The 10871-nt window shown below is 31.1% G+C and overlaps 1 long non-coding RNA gene and 1 other non-coding gene across 2 annotated transcripts; one reads left to right on the forward strand and one right to left on the reverse strand.

The window, feature by feature from the left end:
- The first annotated feature begins 3440 nt into the window (after positions 1-3440).
- On the forward strand, positions 3441-7366 carry LOC142619248 (uncharacterized). The gene is made up of 4 exons (XR_012841469.1): positions 3441-3562; positions 4166-4217; positions 4799-5001; positions 6678-7366. It is a non-coding gene; the product is annotated as an uncharacterized LOC142619248 (long non-coding RNA).
- A 1390-nt stretch (positions 7367-8756) lies between these two features.
- TRNAQ-CUG (transfer RNA glutamine (anticodon CUG)) lies at positions 8757-8828 on the reverse strand. The gene has a single exon. It is a non-coding gene; the product is annotated as a tRNA-Gln (tRNA).
- Positions 8829-10871: the final 2043 nt, after the last annotated feature.

The raw sequence follows: 10871 nt of genomic DNA on the forward strand, positions 1-10871 counted from the left end.
ACAAGTAACATCATTGGGATATTGGAAGAAACCAATAACTCTTCATAAAAGGTCTTACTTTAAGTTGTTACCTTAGGAAATAAAATGTGTTAAACCGGCCAAAGTATACCCACATTGAGAATTTCAAAGTCATAAGATTCACAAGATATTTATCAAGAAGCATTAAAACTAAAAAATAAAACAAAGCATGGTACAACTATCAATTAAATTATATTCAACAAGAATTCGATTTAATCGTAGTCAATAATATACTAGACAGTATAGATTGTTGTTATAGCTGAAAGATGTATAAGCATATCCAATCATCATATCTACATGAGAATTTAAAAAGAAGGTCGATTGATAGCTGGGTTGATCATTGATCAAAAGAATTTCAAATAATGCAATTTAGTTATTGGTCTAACATTGAATATAGATGGTATTTATATTTGGTGGCAGATGTATAGGGTTGGGGTGTGACGACTATAAAATTGTTATTTACAACTATTTTGTATTGGCTTTAATTTCTTACCAAATTTGATTGTAATTTTGTTCAATCATGTTTACCCTGTATTTTATGTGGGATTTCATTGTATGGGTTGTGTGTGAGAGAGAGTGTGAAAACTCAAGCTTGCATTGAAGAATGAGTGGTTTTCGTGGGTATCTCGCGAGTAAACTTCTCGCAAAGTAAGTCACGTGAAGAATACATGACTGGAATGCAAAAAGTCGTGACGATCTGATGACAGCTGGTTTTCGAGAGTATCTCGCGGGTAAGGCCTTCTTGCGAAATACCCGCGAAACATTCTGTTTTGCTATTTTGACTTATCTGCTCCACCATGTCTTCACCCACATTATATATATCCACATTACCCACATATTTTAAGGAGTGTTTTTCAAAGAGAAAACCCTAGCAAACACATTTGAGAGTTAGAGATTGTTATACCCACAATCATCTACACAATTCTTTATGGTTTTCTTCATACTCCTACCTCTCCATATCCACATCCATATCCTTGAGAAGTTGATAGCCCAAACACTTACCACACCCAATCTGAGTATCAAGTGAGGTTTTGATGTTGCTGGGAAGCATTGGAAAAAGCCAAGCTTTGGCGGATGCAATTAGGCACATTGTGGGATCCGGAAAGTTAGACAAGACACGGTTTCGATAGGCCTTATTAGAGTAGGAGCTTGGAGGGCTTAGGTGCACTAGGTAAATTAGGCTTGGAGGGTCTCTTGCTATTCGTGTATCCCAACTTATTGTCTAGTGGATCGATTTACCGCTTGGAGTGCAACGGAGAGGTTTTTCGCCGAGTTCTTCGGTTTCCTCTTCAATAACACATCAACGTGTTATCTTGTATTTACATTTCTCTTTCCTACTCTTTTAACTTTCATTACTGCTGGTATATGTTGAATATGGTTTAGAGTAGTTTTATTGTTTGTTTGCTCGCATTTACTCTATTTCGTACTTAGTTTAAGTTAGAATAAAATCAACCGAGCCGTAATCTTTTAATTTGGGATCTGAACAACGCTTGTGTTTTTTAACACATATCCGAGCTTTCAACGACCATTCCCTCATTGTTGGATTTAAAGAAGAAGCCAAAAATCATCAAATTACATGTTTTTTAGATTTTTAACATGTATATCAAATTTTTGTAGCTGATGCTCTTAGTAGAAAGCCTTCAAGTTTTTCAGCTGCTTTGCAAACCACTTGAAAGGAAATCATTCAGGATCTTGAAAGGCTGGAGATTAAGGTTGTTATGGGCTATTCTGAGGCCTACCTAGCTAGTTTGAGTGTTCAACCAACTTTGGTGGAAAAAATCAAACTATCACTGGCCGATGACCCACATTTAAAGAAAATCATGGATGAGGTGCGTAGTGGAAAGAAACTTGAATTTTCTATCTTTGAGGATGGTGTTTTGATATTTGGAAGTAGACTTTGTGTGCCAAATGATCCATTGATTAAAAATGAGATTCTAGGGGAGGCTCACTATTCCCCATATACAATACATCCAGGTAGTACAAAGATGATAATGATCTTCATGAAAACTTTTGGTGGAATAATATGAAGAGAGAGATTGCTCACTTTGTAGAGCAATGCTTGACTTGTCAACAGGTTAATGTGTTGCACCAATGACCCTCAGGTTTGTTGCAACCACTCCCTATTCCCAAATGGAAGTGGGAGAAAATTACTATGGATTTTGTTTCAGGATTGCCGAGATCTCCTAAGGGTCATGATGCTATTTGGGTGATTGTTAATAGAATGACAAAATCAGCTCATTTTCTCCCTATTCAGTTGAACTACTCCCTTGATCAGTTAACTCAGCTCTATGTTGATGAGATTGTAAGACTTCATGGAGTTCCTGCTTCTATTGTTTCAAATAGAGATCCAAGGTTTACTTCTTATTTTTGGGGTGATGTGCAAAAGGCCTTGGGTACTAGATTGGATTTTAGCACAGTTTTCCACCCTTAGACAGATGGACAGTCTGAAAGGATTATTCAAACTCTAAAGATATGTTGAGAGCATGTGTTTTGGATTTTAAAGGGAGTTGGGCTAGTCACTTACCTTTGGTGGAGTTTGCTTAGAATAATAGTTACCATTCAAGTATTAAAGCAGCACCTTATGAGGCTTTGTATGGGAGAAAGTGTAGATCCCCAATTTGTTGGGATGAGGTGGGAGAACGAAAAATCTTAGGGCTAGAGATTATTCAGAGGACTTGTGAAAAGGTAAATATGATTCGCGATCGTCTATGGGCAGCCTAAAGTAGACAAAAGAGCTATTATGACATAAAAAGGAAAGCTTTAGAACTTGAAATTGGAGATAAAGTTTTCTTATGGGTTGCAGCTATGAAAGGAGTAATGAGATTTGGCAAAAAAGGTAAGTTAAGCCCTAGGTTTGTAAGGCCTTTTGAGGTCTTGGAGAGAGTGGGCGAAGTTGTATATAGAATTCCCTACCACCGGCCTTTTTAGGAATTCATAATGTTATCCATGAGTCTATGTTAAGGAAATACATTCCTGACCCTTCACATGTTTTGAGCTATAAGCCTCTTCAGATTAGAGATGATTTATCATACGAAGAAGTTCCAGTAGAGATTTTGGATCGTAAGGAGCAAGTGCTACGCAATAGAACAATATCTTAGGTAAAGGTCCTTTGGAAGAATCACTTAGTGAAAGAGGCATCTTGGGAGCGTGAAGATGATATGTTATCAAGATACTCAAACCTTTTTCAAGATCAAGGTATGTAAAATTTTGAGAATGAAATTTTATAAGAGGGGAAGAATGTAACGTCCCAGTCACAAAAAAAAAAAGTAATGGTTAGACTTTATTTGGACCACATGTGCCCACCTATCCCATTTAACCCCCACCACTCATCTCACAAATATCTCTGCTCTCTTTGGCTGGCCTTCCCTCATCTCTCATTTGTTTCTTTTTCTTTTCTTTTAACTTAAACACACTCCTCTCCATCACTCTCATCCTCTCCACTGGCACTTCCACACCACCATGACAATTTCCACCATCATTTTTCCGGCAAGATTACCAGAAAATTGTTAAGAACCTATAAGCACCTTCACATCCTTTTTTTGAGGTTAAAATTTCTAATCTTTTTGGTGGGTTTTACACTTTTGCTTGAAGTTATTTTTATCTAAGCTTTAATAATGATACCCATGTGATTTATGAGCATTGAAAGTGATATTTATGTGTTTTTATGTATGGGTTTTGTATTGATGGAATTATTTGATGAGTGGGTATATAATTTGTGCTAATGATGACTACTTAAGGTCTATGTATGGTGGAAAATTTAGGGGTTTTAAGTTATAACATGTGATGGTTGGTAAATTTAAATTTTTCATTGCCATTGGGTTTATTTGAAGTTAGTTGAAGTTCTAAATTTTTTGTCTTTGAGAATATTTTGATTTTGCTTTCATAGGTCTCTTAATGATGTAGTGTAAATTTTATGGAAGCTAGTCATAATGTTGGGGATGATATTAAATGGGTTAACTTTATAAATTGGAGTTTATGCTTTGTGAATCAATTTGTTGAAAAACTTTGGAAGTGGAATATATTATTATTGATGAGGTTAAGTATTAGACTTGCGTAATTAAGTGTTTATTTGGCAATTCCTAAATTGTGGCTAGATACAATTTCAAGCTCTATGCTTATTGTGATAGGTTTACTTAATATTGTTTAGGTTCTAGCTAATCTCCTTAGAGCTTGGAGAATTACGCTTTTGTGGTTGCGAGGTAAGTAGCTTTTTAATGGGATCTTTGAAAAATAACCATATTGTATAAATGTTGTTTTTGAGTTAGACACGTTTTTGGAAACTATCAATAGAAACTATATTTTCCTAAAAACTATTGTGTCATAACTTTAATATATATATATATATATATATTAAAATGCATCATATTTGGTATTGCATTTAGGAAGATGCATGAATTGTTAATATGAAAAAATGAGCATCTTTTATCTAATCTTTGACAAGGAAATCATGGGTTTTATGGTATATTAGAAAATTTAAAGATGCTTATCTTGTCTTATTATGTGAGAAATTGATAAAAACCTTTTTGACAAGAATGAAATTGAAAACCTTACAAACTTTGTGAAAGTTAGACTATTTAAGATTTTTCTGAAACTACCTGGATATAAATTATGTGTTGCAAAGTATATGTAACATGTGAGCTTTATGTTGTTTTAACCCTATGTCATGTGTGATTTCCCGGTGATCACCCGATTTGATTTCTGTAGTCTTTGTGATAGCAGAATCAAATCCAGGTTAGTGCCCTTTCACTTTGAATGATGCGTTCTTCCCTGCTGCCCATAGGGAGAAGAGGTTCCTTAATTGTGTGTGGGTGAGACTACTGCCCATGGGGCCAAGAAACCACATACAAGAGAGGTCCTATTTGACGCGCACTCTCTGCTACTCATATGGGGAGAGAGAAACCTTGAGGGTATGGGTGAGACTGCTATCCATGAGGCCAAGAGTTTGCATACCAAAAAGAACAATATCATGCCAGTTATGAATGGGTGAATCCCCTGACCGATCTATGTGGTAGTGTGGTATATTTATGATAATTTTCCTTATGTTAGATATTATGGCTTTGGAAATTATATTGTCAGTGCTCACAGATTATAGTATATAGTTTCAAGGTATTTACTTTTGAGAAACTTTGTGTTTCATTACTTAATCATTCTTGTCATATTATTATTATTGAAGATGAAACTTGCATTTCCTCCACCCCATTAATTATACTACTTACTGGACTTTGTCTCATTCTATTATTTTATAAACTTTTCAAAGTAGACAACAATTTTTGAGATAGCTTTTTGGTGGCTAATAGTAGTTAAACTAACTATTGATGGAAGCTGAACTTTTGAAATGGAGATATTAGATGATGTACATCTTAGAATAAGCTTGACTCATTCTTTTGTATATAGTGGTTGTGACATTAATGAAATAACATAGTATTAATGAATTTTATTGGTTTTAGAGATAGGTTTAGAATATAATAAACGAGGGTAATTAATGAGATTTTAATAAAAATATTTGTTATAATGAGGGTATTTTTTTAACCGTTGGATCTTTTTAAATCTAATAGTTTAAAAAATGTGTAACTTTTTAGAGTTACACTATGTGTAACTTGAACTCATCTCTTACTAAATAGCAATGTACTATTAATAAAATATAAAAGAAACAAAAGTTAGTACTTGGTACCTAGCAAGACTGTCCTCACTCACATCACACAACTCCAAATCTAGTCAACCTTTGGAAAGTAACTGGGCCAAATTAAGATAATTAATTTATTACAATAAGTCAATAACCCACCTTCGCTAACATTTATTATCGCATATGGTATTCTTTTATTTACAATCATCTTTCATGATTAGTTTAAAGTCTCTCAAAAAAAAAAAAGGTATTATTTATGATTAGTAACATGAATAATGATAGAGATATCAACTATTTTACAAAAAATTTACAAACTACTGATGTGGTGAGTGATTATTGGTAAATGAAAAATAATGTTAGTAAGAATGAATAAGAAGTTTGTCACATTAATATTTTGTAAAAATACTGTAAAATTGCTTGTGTGTAGAACCCCCTCCAACTTTAAAATCTCATTGTAATATTATATAAAAATAAGTTAAGGTCATGTACATATAATGATTAGCCCCACAAAAATGATTTTACATGCCCAGTTCCTATTAGTTTTTTTATGTCTTTTCCCTTTGAAATCTCACATTGGTTTTACAATTCCAATACATAGTTTCTCAAGTGTGCTTCACCCAAATAAAAAACCAGACACTTAGTAAAGGCTAATAAATCCAAAACTGTCAAGCTCCCTGCCTTTTTTATATATTTTTTATGTCTGTGTGTTAAATTTTGAAAGTCCATTGTATAGTTATCCAAAAACTGTTAGAGTTCCTTTTTGTGTTTTCGCAATCTTAATATTCGAACTTCATTTCTTTATTTCCCTCTTCTATTATCATCATTTTTTTTTGACAAAATTGATATTTTTCTCAACATCCCCATTTTCCCCTTAAAGTTATATATTTTTCTAAACTTTATTATTGTCATTTTCTTTTTGGAAGAGAATTTGATTTGTTTCAAGAAAGAGAGATTGGGTTGCAATGGATTTATGGTACATTTTTCTTCAAATATTTGAAAAATGAAATTGCTAAGAAATTTAATATGGAAATTATAGGGTGGATGGGCCCAGGAATATGTGTTGGGTTGGAGGCCCAATCCGATGATATTGAATGGTCCGAAGATATGAGAATAGTAGCCCAAGAGGTAGTGCTGATGGACAGAGAGGCGAGGTCTGATCAAGATTGTCCGAGGAAGAATATGTCATCGGCTAAATAAGGTTGAGATAAGAAAGGGTTGACCGACATCCAAAACAATGTTCTAGAAGATTCTATAAGTAAGGGTATGCAGGGTGGATATGGAAGGTAAGAAGAAGAGATATGAAATATTTGTGATAAAGCTGTTACCACTGCATTGAATGATCTACAACTACCTCTCTGGTTGCATTAATGGAGAAGTGATGCCTGAGCATCAGGATTCAACCTTACAGCTGCCTCCAAAGACTTCAGGGATAGGTTGATGGGACAAGTATTTAAATCAGTAATCTGATCCATGCGTGGAAGATGGGGAGAAGAAGGAGGATGATATAAAAGGTAAAGAAAGACATTCAGGGGGGATCATAGAAAAAGAGAGCAAACATTGTACACATTAGTGTCCATAATTGTAATCTGTCTTTGAAAGAGTGAAAGATAAGATCCAGCATCCTCGGCTTGAGTCCGAGGACAATCTATGTTACATAAACAATCCAATGTGTATGATGTTGCAATCTAGCCCATCATTTTTGTTATTTAATATCACTCAAACCTAGATTTCAAGCCCACTCTCTACAAATTTCATTGTATTAGGTTTTTTGAGCTTATCTCATTCTTACTTTTGGGTTTTGGTGCAAATTGTGACCTTACAAAAATGATAGAAATTCAACATGGAAATGATAATAGATAAATTTTATTATATGAAGAATCACTGTCGAGCATAAGTTTGATGAGAGATGCTAAATTCTTTCTTTTATATTTTGTTACATATTTATAGCAAATTAGACAATTTTATATACTCTTCTAAAAAAAAGACAATTTTATATACTTATTTGAGTTTATAATATGTTAAATTTATATATATTACTTATGATGTATAATTAACCTATAAATACATATTTTGGCCCCCTAAGTTAAAAATTCTGGTTACACCCCTACCTGTAGCATTACTCAACGTAACATTGTAACAAAATAAAATTTAGATAACAGATAGAGAAGTTTTTCCTTTGATTGCTTTCTTCTAAGAAACTTCCATTTTTTCATTCTAAAAAATTTCTTCCTTCACAACAAATTATAAGTGAAACATTTTTATTGGTTTTAATTTAAATTCACAACTCAAATTACTTTTCTATCTACCCATAACAGCCAATAAAAATCTATCACTTAGAATTTTTTGTGAAATTGATTTGGATAGTGTATTTTTCTAATATTATGACTTATGATTGCTTTCCTTTAAAGCATTGGCAAATTGTATTGTGAAAAAAGAAATGGTTAATATCATCTTTAAAAAATTATTTTTCTTCAAATTTTTTACATTAAAAAATTCCAAATGATGATTGAAAAATATTTTCCATAAAATTGACCAAGAGACCTTAATTAAATAAGCTTGAAACTTAGTGGACTAATATGAACGAAAACAAAATTAGAAGATTGAAATGAATTAGGGTGAAACTTAGAGGTCAAGGTTTACATTTTAGCTTCTAATGGCCTTAATATCCTCAGATCTCTTATCCAAACAAAAAATTTCCTTGGATCTACTTTCATCTTTCATGATTTATATAGTACAAAATAAAATTAAGGGAACATGTATCATCTCTAATGGCATTAATATCCTTGGATCTATTATTGAAAACAAAAAAAAAATAATAATCATGACTTATAAAGTAACAGAATAAAATGAATTTTATGATTGTTTTCCTTTAAAGGGAACATTTATTATCTCTAATGGCATTAATATCCTCGGTCTATTTATTAAAAAAAAAAAAAAAAAATCCTTGGATGGACATTCATCTTTCATAACTTTCATCCTAAAAGAAAAAAAAAAATTCATGACTTATATAGGAATAGAATAAAATTGCTTTTATATATAAATTACATGGAATAAAATGACTTTTATGAAAAAACAAATTGTATTGTGACAAAACAAAAAAGAAATGGTAAATATTAGGTTCCACCGAGATTTGAACTCGGGTTACTGGATTCAGAGTCCAATGTCCTGACCACTAGACCATGGAACCCTCTTGTTGCTTGTCCTTCATTTAAATTTTATATAAAGCATCTCACATGGAGATAACTTAAGAATCTTCTCCTCTGACAAATGAAATCAGAGTCACGTTCGGTTTTTTCTTGGTGGGTCACAGAAATCATTGAGACCTCGATTATTGTTTATCAAATTTTTACAAAAAAAAAAAAAAAAAAAATCAAACTTTCCACATTTGAATTTGTGCCCGTTTTGGAGTATTATATTAATAATTACTATGTATACGTGATGACGTGACAGATGAGACGTTATCATACAATATACCAAAAATAACACCTACATTAAAAAATAAAAAAAAGATGTTTATACTTTATACTTTTATACATTGATGTGATTGAGCACACGTGGAGACAACTCCACGTGTTGTTGTGGCATCAATTTAAGGAAATTCTACAACAACAACTTTTTGTTTTTGTTTTTATTAGAAACAAACATGGGAGAGTTCATATCTAACACAAAAGTTACCATACCCAAAAGTTATTACGACTTTTAAAGGAGCATATGGCAAATTATATTGTATATAATAAACAGGCATTTTATGTCTCAGGCATATGAAACTATTCTTTTATTTATAAGTGCACACCACGCATAAAAGATTTTTTCATATATAATGTACTCTCTTAGATAATATGATTTGAGAAGTGGTAAAAGGTCACGTTATTGAGTATGTTTGGCGATTGCTTATTTGTATAATGTTTATTAAAAATATAATTTTTGTAACTTTTATATTAAATGTGTAACAAAAAATTTAAAACTAGTTTGTTTAAAAATAAATAAAAAAAGAGATTATTTATAAAATAGTTCTGTTAACGAATGTGCATTTATTAATAAATTATTTTAGAATAATCTTTATATCATGTTCATAGAAAATAAAAAAAATTGTTAAAAATTTAATTGTATTTTTTTTATCATAAAAATTTTATAAAAATAATTTATTAATAAATAGTCTAAAAGTATAGGTTAACATTTCACTTTATAAAAAAGTTAGAAAAAAAGGACAAAAAAGAAAAAACCTTTTACCTTTTAACCAAAAGCACTTTGAGCATCCGAAGGGCAATCATTAAGGTGAAAGTTTTAATGCATCAAATAATTTTTTTCTAGGTAGTCAAACCATTTCCATTAAAAAAAAAATCCAAATATTTTACTAACTTTACATACTTTTCATGCCTCACTCTTTAACACAGCTTTCTTACTTGATTTCCTTAAAAAAAGAAATTGAAATTTTTTTCATAAAAATCAATTATTTTTATATTTTTCAATAAAAAATTTTCTAAAATAATTTATTAATTGATACCCTAAGGGTAGAAAAATCCAAAAAGAAAATGTTAATTCACTATAATAGAATGGTTTTTGGTAATAGATGCATTCGCGTATCCATTATAGAGAAATTTAGTGCGTTGCGTTGGAAATTTCCAAAGCATTGATTCAATTTTTTCTAAGTAGTCAAATAACTTTTCAATAAAAAAAAAAAAATCCAATCCGTTACTAACTTTGCTACTTTTCATGCTTCACCCTTTAATAGAAAACTAGCATGCATAACTCATGCAAATGTATGCATACATTTAAATTTAAACACAATTTTTATTATAAAAATATAAATAATTAGTCAAATTATTGTTTTTAAAAAGCATGTAACACATGCATATATATGGATACATTTAATATTAAGCACAATTTTTATCATAAAATTATAAATAATTCATCAAATTATTATTTTTTAAAAGTAAATGTAATTAGTTACATATTAAAATTCTTACCTAAATTCAATACTACTTATGATTTTTTTCTTCTTCTAATTTTTAATAAGATAAAACATGTGGTGATATTTGTTGTGTGGTGTTTTTTTTTGATCTATTGTATGGTGATTTTTATTGAATATATGTGAGTGGTTATTTATTTATTTATTTTATAGTTCATTAATATTAGGTTCTTAGTATTTTACATTTATTAACTCACTTGGCACAAAAATTAAAAGACTTAAGTAAACACATAGCACAAACTTAAGTGGATAATTATGGTA

This window comes from Castanea sativa, chromosome 12 (genome assembly GCF_040712315.1).
Source record: "Castanea sativa cultivar Marrone di Chiusa Pesio chromosome 12, ASM4071231v1".
Lineage (NCBI taxonomy): Eukaryota > Viridiplantae > Streptophyta > Magnoliopsida > Fagales > Fagaceae > Castanea > Castanea sativa.